Consider the following 17,338-nt stretch of genomic DNA (forward strand, 5'->3'; position numbering starts at 1 on the left):
GTGTGTGTGTGTGTGTGTGTGTGTGTGTGTGTGTGTGTGTGTGTGTGAAGTGTTTGAGACCTGATCCGAACTCAGGTCCTCCTGACTCTGGGGCCAGCACTCTACTCACTGAGCCACCTAGCCTCCCCTGGTTGTTGTTCTTTATCTTTTAATCCCCAGCACCTAGAACAAGTTTAATAAATGTTTATTGATTAATTAAAACTTCCTACTACATTATATGTTCCTTGAGAGTACAGACCATGCCATATTTACCTTCATATTTTTCTCAGCATTTTGATATTTTTGACTCTTCATTTTGTGTAAATCAGTGGGTTTGGAAATATTGCCATTTCAAGCATCTGGTAATTTGAGTCCTGAGATTATGTGTAGCTCTGTGTTCTCATGATCTTTCATGGAGGAATATCAGTAGTTTGAGGACTGTGGTAAATTCCTAGTTTATCTAAGTAGCTGAAAGAAATAATTTTGAACCCTTTGGTCCCCGTGAAAAGGAAGTATTGGGAAGGGATAGGAATGATATGTGAAAGGTCAAAAAACACACAGAGATTGGTAAATTATTGACCTTGCAAGTGTTTACAAGTAGATCTATGTCAGGTCATGACACTCTATACTTTAATTTGCAAACCATTTCAAAATTTTATGGATGTGTGAAAGCCTTAAAAAAAAAGTGACCAAATTTCAGCAGTGACTGTACAAGACCACAGAATTGAACTGAAAGGTAACTTTTAATCTCCTCAGTTTCTTTTCCCACTAATCTATATATTACTTGACACATTTGCACCAATTACTTGAACCTCTTGTGCCATTCTTACTGCTATACTATGGTAGTTTTTGCATACATTTATATACCAAGAAAGAATAGATATAACATAACTTTGTGGGTGTGTGATGGAATCGTCCTTCTTCAGCAAAGTGCTAGATGTCCCAATTACATTTGGAAAAATCTGAACAGTTTATATACACTTGTTTTCTTTTCATCATTGGTACCATAATTCTGACTATCAAATGACTAATATTATGTAGTTTGTTTGTTTGTTTTTTAAGCAATCAGGGTTAAGTAACTTGCTCAAGGTTACACGGCCAGTTATTTCTGGGTGTGGTGCTGAGTGTCTGAGCCCGGGATTCGATCTCCAGGTCATCCCAACACTGGAGCCGGTGCTCTTACTCGCTGAGCCACCTGGCCGCCCCTAAGCAATTGGGGTTAAGTAACTTGCTCAAGGTTACACGGCCAGGTGTTTCTGGGTGGGTGCTAAGTGTCTGAGCCTGGGATTCGATCTCCAGGTCTTCTCAACACTGGAGCCGGTGCTCTTACTCGCTGTGCTACCTGGCCGCCCCAATTATATAGTTTGTTAAGTGAGTTAAAATTTTAAATTTAAAAAATGAGGACATAGTCTAAAAGAGGGGCAAATCCATTATAAAAGGATAAAAATCACAGGATTCTGAAGAGATGTGGAGTTGAAATTTTATGTCTCCAGGGGTGGCTAGGTGTTTCAGTGAGTAGAGCACCAGCCCTGGAGTCAGGAGGACCTGAGTTCAGATCCAGTAGCAGACACTTAACACAAAAAAAACTAGCCATGTGACCTTGGGCAAGTTACTTAACCCCAATTGCCCTCCAAAAAGCAAAAAAAAAAAAATTTATGTCTCTTGTACCTGTATGGCTTAAATGTATCACCATTAAAAAAAATAAAAACAAAACATTCAGACTTGAGTTACACCAAAAGATTCTTTGTCCTTAAGTTATCTCAAACTTAAGTCTCTAAAGATTTTCACCTCTCTCTCTCTCTCTCTCTCTCTCTCTCTCTCTCTCTCTCTCTCTCTTTCTCTCTCACTGTCTTTTTATCTCTCTCACCTTACTTCTCCCATTCTCTTGTATTTCTAATAACTTTGACCCAATTGTGCAGTATTTTTGAGTTAATATTGCCTTTACATATTTTTATACTCTTTTATCTACCTAGAATAATTTCCTCCCAATTATTTAATCCTCCAGGAAAGTCTTGCTAAGTGTTCATGTCTTCTGGTCTGTCTGCAAATTTGTCATCCAGAAATATGCATTAGGTTTCCACATGGAACTCCACTCTCTGCTTGCTGAAGTGTACTCAGGGATGTGCTAGAACCAGCTATATCTGGAATGCAATGGTACATTTTGAAATATTCAGTCTGAACATTTACACCTCACAAATTGGTAATTGCTATAAGTCAACAGATTATTTTGTTGATTGTCTAGATTTAAGGAGTTAATAATGCAGATTAAACTTAAAATTGTATGTGCATGTTCTTTTTTTTTCCCCCAGAGAGTCATGCTGCAAATATTGATCTATAAACGTTGCTTGAGTTCAACAGAAGTGGAGGAAAGAGTTCAGGGAATGGTCATCACCATCACCATCACTGTAGGCCTGGTAACTGGATGACAACAACAACCAGAATATTAAGCATTTACACAGCACTTTAAGGTTTTCAAGTGCTTTATCTCTACCATCTCATTTGAGCCTCATAATACTTCTGATTATATCTCAAATTTTCCTTAGGCAATGTATCTTTTAGCTATATAATTCTAAGATTCAAGGCCATGTATATGCTTTAGAACAATGGTGTCAAACTCAGATAGAAATGGGGTCATCAAACCATACAATAATAATATAAATAATAAACTAAAATGACATCAATTGCATTTCCAAATTATCACATATAAAAATCATTTATCTTATCATGTTTGGCATTTTAAAACCAGTTGGAATTATCAGGGATGGAAAAGCTTTGGCTAGAAAGGGATTGAATTCAACCTGATGTGTACGGTCAATGTTTTCTGCATTGACGACAATCTGTTGAGAAGTGTTCAGTCCATTTCTCCAGGATCATGTCCTTATGACTAATCAATGTGGTTCCATAGACACTGAGTAGTTGATATTCACCATGGGTCTTTGGCCCAAAAATAGCCTCAGGTCATCATTAAAGTTTTTTTGACTATTGTTAAATTAGTGTAAAACTGAATTTCATCTGTTTTCTTACTGAACCAGGAATCCTACATCTGTCTAAGCTTTGTTTCCACTTTACTTTTGATGGAGTTAAATCTGTCTTTTTAGAGACTTATGAACTATCCCACTGGTATACTACTCCACTGTTGCCAACAATGAGTTGCCTCAGCTTTCCCTCTAAATTATCAATAAACTGTTTCCACTCAGAGAAGCACTCTAATCTGTCAACATTAAGTCTTCTGATAGTCATCTTGCCTTGGGGTTGAAGCATTTGTTCACTGAAAATATTTACCCTAGAGAGACTTATGTCTATGATGGCTTCAGTGCTCTCTGTACCACACAATGCCTTTGTTACTCTCATATCCTGTCTGATTCTTCTCCTTACAATGTTATAGACTATTAAATGCCAATGTTTGCTGCCATTGTCCATATATGAAGTTTTATTGCATTTAGATAAACAGAAGACAGTGTTGGTGAAGAGAAAGTCAATGAGACACACAAGTCATCAGTAGTAAATGACTATGGCTGTTTCTGTTTCTGACTCCATTCCTCCTAAGGGCTCCCTGCCATCTCTAATAGTCTGTGACTACTTTGGCATTAAAGTTATCAGAATTACAAGCTCATCCTCTTTCAGTACATTGATGACAAGAATCTACTAGTCTTCATGAGATTTTTCTTTGTCTTCATCAGGGTTCTTCATGGTGGGAGCATGCACACCAATCATGGTGGCATGACACTTTCCTGTAAGTGGCAATCACATTGTCATGAGCCCATCATTCACTCTCTTTGGGAGCCATACAAACTTGGTGACTAGATTAGCTTTGATTGCAAAGCCTGTGCCAGCTTCATTGTGTTTCCCCATGACTGTGGTCACTCTAGAAAAAACATATTCCCAGCTCCTACTTCCATAAACTGGCCTTCATTTTCCAGCCTTTTTTACTCAGGGCTATTATTTGGATGCAATAGCTGCTGAATTCTCTTGCAACAAGAGATGCTCCTTTTTCAGGTCTACTGAATTTCTTGTTTTCTATAAGGGTGCACACATTACCAATAGTGAGTGGAATTATCTTCATAAAAGGTTTTGTACATTGTGTTTGTGTGTGTGTGTGTGTGTGTGTGTGTCTGTCTGTCTGTCTTTCTGTCTGTTGTTTCAACCACAGGACAGGATCCTCACCCACTGAGGTAAAACAGAAGAGCGTGATGTTTGGTGAACCAGACAATCTCTAGGGCACCTTTTCTAGCCCTTTCCTCATGCCAGGATGTGAGGAGTATTATGGTCCTTTAAAAAGGCTTCTCAGACCTTATTGGTTACCCTCAATCTGGTTTAGCTTGTCTACTGAAATGGCTTATTGGGGTATGGTCACTGTATATGCTACAATTTTTTGGAGTCACGGATGAGAGTTGGGTGACAGGTGGACACCAAACGTGGAAAGAAGCCCTGCAAAGAGCTAAGCATCCCTCACACCAGAGGTGCTAGTCTTCTTAACACCTGTATATCCCACTTTATAAGTAATATCTTTTAATCCTAATAACAACCATGGAATGTTGGTGTTGCTAGTTATCGTCATTTTTATAGATGAGGAAACTGAGGCAGAGGTGAAATGTCGCTGTTTGTTTGTTTACAAAAGAGATGGCTAAGAGAGCATGGAAGTACCTCGGCCAAAGAAGTGGAGCATCATAAATGCAGAGTAGCCTTTGACTCCTAAGTGCCCTGCTCACTTGCTTTCCTTAGATGAATGGGTTTTTACTTGTTACCACTAGGTGTGTCATCTCTACTATCCTTACTAATGCTGTATGCGTTTGTGGAAGAGTATGCTTCAGGTTTATGTGGAAGATGTTATGTTTCTTAAGACTATTTCAGTTACACTTTTACATTGAATCAAATGCATCTTTCATTGTATCTTTGAGGAGTTGAGGAAGGCTTCCAGTAAAAGATGGGATTTTAATTGCAGTTTAAAGGAAATCAGGGAAGTCAATAGGAGGAGTTAAGGAAGAAGAGCATTCCAAGAATGGGGGAAAGGCAGAGGTTAAGGGCCTCTTAATACTGGTTAATACTGTGAACACCCACCTTCCCAAGCCTTCACAACAGAACAGGTTCCCTCAAGCAGGGATCCTCCTCTCTCATTCATGATACCTCCTCAGCCTGGTTCTCAGAAGCTCTCAGCAGAAGTTCCCAGAAGAAAAGTCTCAGCAGAATCTCCAGCTGGCTCTCAGAAGAAACTCCGCCACCATAAGCCCTGTTCTCAAAATCAAAATCACTTTCTCCAGCCTGGTTGCTCCAAGAAGTTCTGACTTTTCAGCTTGTGCTTTTCCTTATATAAGGTATTAGTACCTCCCTGTTCTAGCCCTTTCTTGTTACATCCCACTGTGGGATTTACAAGTTCTGGGTCTTAGTACTTGACACAATGAGCTTGGAACTAAGTGCTAAGTACCTGTTAGCTTGCCAATACAAGGGGATGTTCAAATTCCATTACTATTACAGTTGCATGTGGTGTCAGCAACTGGACAAGTAGTCAAGAGTCCAAATACATGTTTATGTGAAAACAAATCTCTATCATGAACAGCCTGCTTTTTAAAATTAAAATATATAATAAATTCAACATGTTTCTTTTAAAGCTGTCCCAGTTCTATGCATTTTATTCTGAACTTCTTTCTGTCCTCTTCTACATGTTCAAAAAACGTTTCAAAGACCATCTTTTATTTCTTTTTTCTTTTCTTTTCTTTCCTTTTCTTTTCTTTCCTTTTCTTTTCGCAATACTATCACTAGCTCCTCTCCCAGCTCTCTACAGAGCCAGCCCTCAATAAGAAAAAAAATTTTGTAAAAATAAGCATAGTAAAGGAAAATAAATTCACATGCTTGGCCACAAATACTTTTCTCATTCTGCACCTGATGGTCATCTCTGACAGGAGGTGGATGGTATGCTTTATTTACCATCTTCTGGCATCATAGCTGATCATTGCATTGAACAGAGTTTTATGTATCTCAAAGATGTTTGTTTTCTTTAAAAAAAAAAGTTGTTATTATATAAATTCTTCTTCTGGTTCTGTTCATGTTACTCTACATTAGTTAATATAAGTCTTATTCGAGTTTCTCTGAAATCGTCCTTTTTTCATCGTTGCTTTCAATATAATAATATTCCATTTGATTCATATACCATGTTTTTAGTGCTTCTTTCAATAATGGGCACCCTCAGTTTAAATTTTATTCTCACTATGAAAAAAAATTTGTGCGTATGGGTTCTTTCTCTCTTTTTTCCTCCTCTAGTCTTCAATTTCTTTATTAGTACAATTGTAATAATAGTGCCACCTACCTCACAGGGTTGTTATGAGGAACAAAAGAAATAATTTATATAAAGGGCTTTGCAAACCTCAAAATGCTATATAATTGCTAGGGATTACTACTGCTGCTGCTGCTGCTGCTGCTGCTGCTACTGCTGCTGCTGCTGCTGCTGCTGCTGCTGCTGCTATCAATTGTTTGATCTCTTTGGGGATTTGCCTAGTAATGATTTCAGTGATTCAAAGGGTGTGACTTTGGGGGCATAATATAATTATTTTAATATAATGCTTCATAGGCAAACATCAGTTTGATTAATGACATTTTTTCCCTTTCTGAAAGTGCATGAGGTGTCTCAGGAGGGTGTGGCCCTCTAAGTAGAGGTCTTTCAGCAAAGGAACTCATTTGTTTGGTAACATGAAGAGGGTGAGGGAGTTCTTATTCAGGAGTGGGCTGGACAATTCAACCCTAAAATTAAATTCTGGATTCAGAATTCTTCGGAATGGTTATGATGAACATATTCTGGCTGCCACACATTGTCCTTTTAGTTTCTTGACTCCAGAACATTTTGATTTGGACAATTCATCTTGCCTTGTCCTTTAGCATATGGATCTTCCAGATTCTCATCTGCCTTTCTGGTTGCCAGTTCAGCGTTTGCCCTTTAATTTTTTCTGTGCACTCTGATTTTTGCTGCCGACTAGTTTGTAATTCCTGGCTGCATTCTAAGATCAATCGGGATATTGAAGACTGTGGTGCACATGCACAGGATAGAGAATCAGGACTTCAAGTGATACACCAAGTATTCTAGGGAAGGGTGGGGTTGAAGGTAGGGCAACAGATACCAGAGCAAGCAAGACCTCAACAGGACACAGGAAAAAGGAAGAACAAATGATTGGGGCCCACAGAACCAGGGAATACAAATATCAGAGAGAGGTCTGAGGAAGGATTTGATTAGAAATAAAGTAGTCAGTGATGAAAAGAACAGAAATATGTGAGGACAAGATAAGGAAGTAGGTTAAAGATGAGATAGGCAGAGACAAGCAAGTAAAAAAATTCTATAGGAAATGAAGGGACAGGACTGTATAGTGAAGTTAATATCCAGTTCAGCATCCTAGACATAGGATAAAGAATCCAGGCAGAGTCTAAAGGAGCAACAGACTCTTGATGGGGTACAGACTCTGGAAACCCTCTTGTACTCTCCTTGAATCTTCCTACTGGATCTGGCTTTCACCTGAGGCATCTAACCCATCCCAGTCAAATGACCTTTCATTGTGTGCACCTGGCCCCACACTTGCCTTCCCACCCTTGATCCTATCTAGACTTCATTCTCTTTTGGGTGTGGTCCAGGTTCCTGGCCTTCCCTTGCCCTTCTCTGTTACCTCATGCACCCCAGCCTATTAGCCATTCCCATCAAGATCCTCCCTAGACCCCTCCTCCAAACACCCCAGACTACTTGGCCAACCCTAGATCGTTCCCACATTCTTTCGGTATATATGATCCATCTTGGCCTAGATTAAGGTGCTCAGTTTCAATCTGGACCAATTGTATTAGCATTACAAATGTTCAGATTCCTTAAGAGTTTGGCCAATATGAAGGATCTTAAATAAGCCCTGTTTTGATTTGGGTTGAATGCATTCAGGCAGAACCCCCGTTTTGCTATTTTGGGGTCCCATTGCAAGTTTCTTTAGTTTCCTCCTAATATCTGGAGGCACACTAATTAATGAAATACATACTAAGGATTGCTGCCCCTTCTATAGAGTCAGGATCTAAATTTGTATATTTCTTAATAGCTTCTACCAGCTGGTGTTGTAAAAGAGTAGAGTTTTTCTTTTTTTCCTGAGTAATTGGGGGTCCCAATGCCCCTTGACCTCAACATCTGGGCTTCCAATAGCAAAGAGACAAGAGACAATGCTAGGAAAGGAACCAGCATCAAGATATGAGCAGCCTGGAATCCAGAGGTGAAATCCGTAAGGCCATGCACCTAGAATGAGGGGTAGAAAGATAAGTATATCCTGACACTGATCTATCATTTCTGTCAAAGTTCAAGTTCAAGTTCAAGTTCAGTATTAGTACTCTATCAACTGTCTATTGGAAACAGCTATGTGGCTCAGTGGAAAGAGTACTTGGTCTGGAGTCAAGAAGAGCTGACCTCAGACGTTCACTAGCTGTGTGACCCTGGGCAAGTCACTTAAGCTCTGTTTGCCTAATCCACTGGAGAAAGAAATGGCAGATCATTCTGATATCTTTGCCATTAAAACCTTATACAGGGTGTTAACCCCTGAGAATTTGGTCTAAGAAAGACAAACGTCATTAGTTTTGGTCCATCTACATGTTTATTTCTCTTCAAGTGGGCAGACATACATGGGTGGGGTGGGGACCTGCTGTGTTGGAAATGAGCCTATTTGGAGGTTGAGGCACACAGTTTATATACCTTTTCAACAGGAAGCTAAAGTCACTCCATCATCACCTCATCTCTGAACAGGGAAAATACCCTTTCTATCAGACCACCCCCAGGATTTGAGGCTATCTAGACAGAAGAATCCAAGCCTGAGGAGAACACAGTGGGCCTTCTGTGCTTAGGTTAAATAATTTTCAAGTTTGGATTGGGATTTGACCAGGAAAAGGAGAGTCAATGTAATCTCATTATCAGAAATGTCCTTCTGGGGCGGCCAGGTGGCTCAGAGAGTAACAGCACTGGCCCCAGTGTCGAGATGACCTGGGGATCGAATCCAGGCTCAGATACTTAGCGCCACACCCAGAAATAACTGGCTGTATAACCTTGAGCAAGTTACTTAACCCCAATTGCTTTTTAAAAAAAAAAAGTCCTTCTGGAGAAAAACTGAACTTAAAATCAGGACTTTGAAAGAAGGGCTGGGGATGGGGTGGCTAGGTGGCGCAGTGAGTAGAGTACCAGCCCTGGAGTCAGGAGGACATGAGTTCAAATCTGGCCTCAGACACTTAACACAAATCCTAGTTGTGTGACCTTGGGCAAGTTACTTAACCTCAATTGCCCTCCAATTAAAAAAAAAAGGGCCGGGGAAAGCTCTGAATCTTCAGGATAATGATTATTAAAAATCATTTGTCACAAGGGTCATAAAGAATAACATACGACTGAACAACAACCTCTATTTATCATCTATTTCTATTTCTATCACTTTATATTCAATAATTTTTACTAAATTAACAGGTCAGTCAAACAAAATAATTTGGTTATTCTAGGAATTAGACTAACATGTTATGACCAGCCTTTATTCATACCCATTTTCTTTTCCCCATCTCTGGCCAGGTGCATCAATTTACCTACCAGATATTAACAGATGGCTTCAGCTTTTTCAGTTTAGTTGACATCTTAGAAGATAAGACTTAAGAGAAAGTATCATAGCTTCCTCCAAGTGTTTGAAGGATTTTCATGTGGAAAAATTAGACTTTTTCTGCTTGATTCCAGAGGGAACGACAAGGAAAATAGGTATAAATTACAAACAATCATATTTGGGCTAGATATAAGAATGTGTGGCATTTTTAAAAGTTCAAGAGATATAGTTTCTGGGTAATATAATCATTTTATTAATATGCCCAACATGTTTATTAATAAAAGGATGGCCATTTGATCATCTCTCTTATACCCACATAGGGGTGGGCTCACAGTTTACATGCCCTTGGAAAAGCGGGTGTTCCTGAGGGTGGCAATCGACTGTGGTCAGGAAACAATGAGAAAATGAATAATATAATGATTGGGTGGGGTGTATTATAATGAGGGTCTTGGGTTGTGTGACTTGCATCAACAAAATTTTGGTCAAGGAGACTTATGAATTTCCATATCACCTGTCCAACAAAAGGGTGAATCAACACTTCCCCAGACCTATCTGAGCAAACACAATGAGTAGGGATGTACCCATTATCCCAAACTTAGAAATTCTTTTACTATCTTTGATTCTGTCTTTGATTTTACTGTCTTTGATCTCAGCCATTCTGACTGGGTAAATCTTTTAGAAAAAATTTTCCACACTGGTTGATTTCTGGATGAGGAAGTAGGAAAGGGGAAAAAGCTTCAACCTAATACAATAATTAGCTATTATATACAAGAGAGAAATAATCATTTCTCACAAATTCATGCTGTATGTGGGGAGCTTCCTATCAAGACACATTCAGAACTTATATGAATACAACTACAAAATTCTTTATGGAAGTAAAGGAATGGACTTAGAAAAATATGGAAAGACTTGGACTTTTGAAGGAAGATGTTATCCAACTTCATAGAAACAGAGGACAAACAAGTATAGTACAGTCTTACATAGATGCATATGAATGTATACATCAATATATGAGTATGATTGTAGAAATTTAAGTATATGTATGTGTATATATGTGTTTGTATGTATGTGCACATTTACTTGTAACCTTGGGGGCATGGGGAGATAGGGGGGAAAAGAACAAAGTAAAAAGTGCATAGCAGAGAACAAAAGAAAACTTACAAGGGGGAGAGGCTAGGTGGCGCAGTGAGTAAAGTGCCAGCCGAAGTCAGGAGGACCCGAGTTCGGTTCTGGCCTTAGACACTTAACACCCACACAAAAAACCTAGCCGTGTAACCTTGGGCAAGTTACTTAACCCCAATTGCCCTCCAAAGCAAAAGAAAAAAAAAAGAAAGAAAACTCACAAGGAAACAAAGGAAAGAGAGACAGTTCTGAACACAATGTGTGGCATTTATTATGCAGGCTTTCTTGAAATGGAAATTTACTGCTGCATATTTTGAATCTTCTCTCACATTCTGCTGTGCACAAAGCAGTGCTTTTTTTTCCTTTTCTTATTTTGTATTATTTTAATATTTAAGTTTATAATGTTTCTTTTCCTTTTCTTATTGTGTATTTGTCTTACTACTTAAATTTAAAATAAATTAATAAAAAAGAAAGTAAAGGAAAACATAATTTTGTTTTGTTGTTATGTAGTCTTTTTCAGTCATGTCTAACTTTTTGTTAACTCTTTTGGGTTTATTTGGTTTTTGTTGTTGTTGTTGTTGTTGGCAAAGATACTGGAGTGGTTTGCTATTATCTTCTCCAGTTCATTTTACAGATAAGGAAATTGAGACAAACACAGTTAAGTGACTTGCCCAGGGTTACAGGACTAGTAAGTGCCTGAGGTCAGATTTGAACCCAGGTCTTCCTGACTCCAGGCCTGGCACTCTATCCACTGTGCCAGAGGCAACAAATTACACAGTTATTTCATATGTTTTTGGTCAATTAACTCAAAAGTATTTTATGCACTTTGTAGGGTCATAAGTCTTTTAGGATTTTGGGGTTTGATTGAAAGGAATGGTAGTAAGGAAATGGTCAGTTGGGAATGTGGATTGGGTTTGTATATTGGCAGCAGGGATTTCAGAATCACTGGTATGGGGAAAGTATGAGTGTTGGCTCTATATTAACAAATAAGGGATGAGTTAAGACAGAGTACCTTGTATATTGAGGAGACTGAGATGAACATATTGTTCAAGGTCTCAAAGGTCCAGCTGAAGAAAGTCTCTGGTGACTAAGATGGATGCCAGGAGAAGAATAAAAGATTCTGGTCTCCACGTGGCCATCTGTGCCTGGTTGGAGAGGTCCCCTGGGGTACTATCTTCACATATACTCCCACAACCCATGCAAACATCAGAGAATTCTTTCAGAAATTCTTCCAGTTTTTCTCCATAATCTTATTTACTTCATTCCATTCAAATTCTAGGAATACTCTTGTTCTGTAGCTCTAATCTTACATGATGAATTTCAACTCTGACATGTCTTTCTTTCCCTGTTGTGTCATGTATATCTGTCCTATTCATGCCAGGGCTCATTTGTTCACCAGGTTTTGATCATAAGGTGAGCATAAATAAACTGCATGCATATCTGTTCTCACTTGTAAAGGTCAAAATTATTTATTACGGCAAACCTTACTAGGAGATAGTTGTGTTTTATCACTCAGATTATATAAATCTTAAATCTTTATTGGAGCAGAAAAAAAAATCTAAGCTGACCAGAGCAATTATGTACTCACAGAAGACACGATGTGGCTAACTATCATTAAGAATAAATGATGTAATGTTCCAAATCACTACTGATTAGAAAAACGCAAATCAAAACAACTCTGAGGCACCACATCTCACTAGTTAGATTGACTAAGATGACAAAACAGGACAATGATAAATGCTGCAGAGGATGTGGGAAAAAAATGGAATGCTAATCCATTGTTGGTGGAGTTGATCCAACCATTCTGGAGAGCAATTTGGAACTATGCCCAAAGGGCTATAAAAAAATGCACACCCTTTGACTGAGCAATACCACTTTTAGGACTATCCCAAAGAGATCATACAAGTGGGAGGACCTGTATGTACAAAAATATTTATAGCAGCTCTTTTTGTGGTGACAAAGAATTAGAAATCAAGAGGATGACCATCAATTGGCAAATGGCTGAACAAGTTGTGGCATATGAATGTAATGGAATACTATTGTGCTATAAGAAATGAGGAGCAGATGGACTTCATAATAACCTGGAGAGACTTATATAAACTGATGCTGAATGAGGAGAGCAGAACCAGGAGAACTTTGTACACAATTATAGACACATCATACCTGTGACGACTAACTTTGATAGACTGGGCTCCTCTCAGCAAGGCAAAGTTATAAGACAATTCCAAAAGACTCATGATGAAAAGGAATATCCACATCCAGAGAGAAGAACGACAGAGTATGGATGCAGATTGAAGCAAACTACTTGCTCTCTCTCTTTCGTGTTTTATTTTGTTTTGTTCCTTATTTCTTGTGGTTCAATCCATTGGTTATAATTCTTTACAACTTGACTAATGTTTAATATGAAGGTATCCGTGGAACCTATATCAAATTGCATTCTACCTTTGGGGAGGTGGGAAGGAGCAAAATTGGAACTCAAGGGATTGTGGAACTGAATATTGTAAACTAAAAGTAAATAAATAAATGATTTTTCTTTCTTTTTTTTTGAAAATGACTGATGTAACACTTTATAAGTTTACAAAGCTACATACATTCTTATTTTAGCCCCTCAGCCCTATGAGGTAGGAACATTATCCCCGTTTTACAATTGTTAATACAGGCTTAAATGATTTTGTCCATGGTATCCCAGCCTGGTAAATATCACAGGTGGGGAAAGTTTCCTTACCAAGATTGGTCAAATCTTTACAAGTTACAGTTTTCCTAAAATAGCATTACTTTGAAGTATGAAAATACACAAAATTATAAATGCATCTGAGTGTTAAATACAAGAGTATATAAATCCTTTATTTCTACAGTTCACTGATTCATGTTTAGACAGCTGTTCCTCTCTCCAAATTCTGTTTGATTTCAGCTGTATATTTTCCATAGAATCTCTCTGCTTGTTGAATTTGGCATTTCTTTCATTAATGTAGTCAATATCAGAGTCATCATTATAAGGACGTCTCCGACTGTAATTTTCTCGTTTCTCAATTTGTTTTTCTAGATCTATAACCATCCTATCAATTTCCTCTGTAGAAGATACATCTGTTCCACGAAGAAGACTGTTGGATGTTGGGTAGAATTCTTCTCCATGTTTTTCTCTCAGTTTTTCATGTTTCCATGTCAGGTTTGATCTGCTTGGTCAACCAATGATACTGGCGTAACTGAGCAGTTGCATAGTCTGAAAAGCCCAGATCTGGGTTCTTCCTCTTCTTTCTCTCCCATCTTTCTTCATCTTCAGCACTGATCTCTAGTAGCTTCACTCATTCATAGTCTTCCCCCCTCGCAGCACAATAGAGGCACACAGTCCCCTAAAAAAATTTTAGACCCTGGTGTGAGTGAGCTTAAATTTAGAGCAATGTCGACTTAACATTCACTCACACTAAATTCATTTCCTTGATTTCATTGTAGCTCCCTCTTGACTATCTTCCATCTCTACTTTGTCAAACAGGACTTCACTCTTCACTATTTTGCAGGGTATAAGGACCCCAAAAATCCCCTACCCAAAATTTCATAAAAGTCAGAGGTGTCTCAAGGTAAGAACAGGAAGCATTTATTCAGTTCTCGGGAGAATAGGGCATTACCTCCAGTAGGATGGACTAGTGAAAGGAAGCGTGTTGCAGAAGACAAAGCGAGGTTATATACCCTAGCACAGACAAACTCCTTCTAGCCACTATCCCTTTTCCCATTGGGTGGGAGGCAGGCTTACAATCTAGGTGAGAAAAAGACAAAGAACAAGGAAATGGTATAGCCAATCCAAACATACATGTCCTTATTTGGCAAACTTAATGCTGATGTGACAGTAAAGGAGGGGGAAGGGTCCTAAAGGACTCCTGAAGGACTTAATGTTGATGTGGCAGTAAAGGAGGGGGAAAGGTGAAACCGAAACTCAGGCCTATCCCCACAAGAAATCTTACTAGATTTTAGAATATAGTCTGAGAAGTTTTCACCTCTCCTATTCACTGTCCAGGATGATCATGAAACTTGGCATGCACTCCAGCACCTGGACTTTTAGTAGTTTGATATTCTGACCTTTCAAAGGCCGCAAGGTCATAGCTGTGTCTAATATTCCTTTTCATGTAAAAGTCAAAAATAAAGAGGGAAAAACAAAGACTTATTTTCATTGGCCAAATGTCAGCATCAAATGGGAAGATACAGAGGCCTTTCCTTATAGAAGGAAACTCACTTCATTCAAGAGTTGTGCTTTGGCTGATTAGCGACTTTTAAATGCACCTTTGGCTTTAATCTTAATCAAAAAGCCTTATCTTCACTATGTAGTTAGTGCATTAGAGTTAGTTACCAAATGTCTTTATAGGCTCCAAATTGATGAGTAGGACTTTCTGTTAGAGGGTATCATGACTTTCTGGAAACAAGCTTGCTTGGCAAAGAATTGGAAATTAAGGGCATGCCCATCAATTGGGGAATGGCTAAACAAGTTATGGTATATGAATATAATGGAATACTATTGTGTCATAAGAACCGAAGAACAGATGGACTTCACATCTACCTGGAGAGGCTTATACGAACTGATGCTGAGTGAGAAGAGCAGAACCAGGAAAAATTTGTACACAATTACAGACACAACATATGTGGGAGGACCAACTTTGATAGACCAGACTCTTCTCAGAAATGCAAGGCTATAAGTAAACTCCAAAAGTCTCATGATGGAGAGAGATGTCTACATTCAGAGAAAGAACTAGAAAGAACAGAGTTTGAATGCAGATTGAAGCAAATTACCTGCTCTCTTGCTCTTTCTTGTTTGGTTTTGTTTCCTCTTTCCCATTGTTCATTCCATTAGATACAATCCTTCTTTATAACCTGAACAATGTCTAATGTGAAAGTATCTGTAGATCCTATACCTGATTGTATGCTGCCATGGGTGGGGGAGGGGGGAAAAGGAGGGAGGAAGAGAAAATTTGAAACTCAAAGAACTGGGGAACTGAATCTTGTAAACTCAAAGTAAAGGAACAAATTAATAAAGACAAAAAAAAAAACACAAGCTTGCTAACCAATTCTACTTAATGACCTCATATATGTATAGATAACTAGAGGCAATCAACCTTTAAGTCCAACAGCAATGGCTTATTATCCAGAGATTTTTGCCTTTGTGAATAATCACTTCAGAAATAGTTAAATTTACCAAAATAACCACATCAAGCTCACGAGACTTAGAAACATACAGGTATCTTTTAGAATTACAGGAACAAAAGTTAAAAGTCATTTAGTACACCCCTTATCTTAAGGATGACTAACCTGAGGCCCAGAGACCTCAGTGATTAATCCAAGGTCACACAGATATGGAGCATCAGAGTAAAGGTTTGCAAAATGCTCACCACCCTGTCCACTTTTGATTGAGATTGAGGTCTATCAATCTCACTGGCATAGTCTAAAATATTTGAAGGCACAGCTAATCTGCATGTACAGTAAGAAAACTTTAACGTTTTATTCATAGTAATTTTTATTTTACTGAAACCTTTACTCTGGAGAAGGAAATGGCAAACCACTCCAGTATTTATTTTTTCCAAGAAAGCCCCAAATGGGGTCACAAAGAGTTAAACAGGACTGAAACAAGTCAACCACAAAAACATCCTTTACAAAGCATTTCTTTGCCTTGTTCTCTTCATTATTCCTCTTCATTTTTAGCATAGCTTGAATTTTATTTTATGATCTGTGGGATATGCCCTTATTTATTTCTTATTTATTCTCTCTGTAACCTTGGTGGGGTTAAAGCTTCTGAAGAATCACATTCAAGCTCCCTCTTCTAACCAATTCCTAGTATTGTGTCCTAGCATTGTATAGTATATCCTTTCCCATTCTTGCTTTTTTTTCTGAAGTGACTCACCTTTTGAAATATCAGTTTGTGAGGGAAATAGTGTTGGACAGAAACCAGACCACACAATAGAAGTTAACCTGGTGTCTTAAATTGTGACATCTTATGCTCACTATGATCAGTTTTCTTTCCAAAGGTTCTGTCACTTAATCTCTGGTTCTGTGTATCTCTATAGCATTCTGGGAGCAAGATGCCACTAAACTTGTACATACCTTCTCCTGTGTTGGAATGCTTCCCAGGAAGGAAAAATATTCTTGGAAACTAGCCTTCCCCTAAGATTACTCACACCATTATGTTCTTATCTCTTACTGTAAGTAATACTTCCTCCCTAAGGGGATACCCTTGAGCAGGACTCCATTTTCTTATCTCCTTTACCCCAGGGCAACACCTTCTAATTCCTTGGTAGTAGTCCCTCTGCCTGAATACCTCCCTCATTCTCATACAGTGCATTCTCCCCTTGCCTGTAGACCCCAGAAGTTGCCATTCCTTCATTATTCATCCTGGAATGATCACCTATTACCCTCTTTCCCTTGTTTTTCAGACCTAATTTATGTGACCTCCAGATCTGCAGTTTAGTCCATGATAATTCATTTCTACTCGTCTACTCTGTTCTTCTGATTCTTTAAGTTCCCCTTAGCTCATTGTGTTAATTATATCTTCTTCTAGTCTCCCTAACCACCCACTTCCCTTCTAGTTAATATAGTAATCATCATTAAGTAACAATAGTAGGAAGTAAAATTGCAAAAGAGAACCTAGAAGTCACATAACAACCATCCCCCAAATTAAAGGTGAA

At 38.5% G+C, this 17,338-nt stretch overlaps 1 pseudogene; it reads right to left on the minus strand.

Annotated features, from left to right (window-relative positions):
* Window positions 1-13,203: 13,203 nt before the first annotated feature.
* Window positions 13,204-15,936, minus strand: LOC138153173 (pre-mRNA-splicing factor SYF2 pseudogene; annotated as a pseudogene).
* Window positions 15,937-17,338: the final 1,402 nt, after the last annotated feature.

This window comes from Petaurus breviceps, unplaced genomic scaffold (genome assembly GCF_028583685.1).
Source record: "Petaurus breviceps papuanus isolate PSGF00001 unplaced genomic scaffold, PetGlider_PUasm1.0 90977, whole genome shotgun sequence".
Lineage (NCBI taxonomy): Eukaryota > Metazoa > Chordata > Mammalia > Diprotodontia > Petauridae > Petaurus > Petaurus breviceps.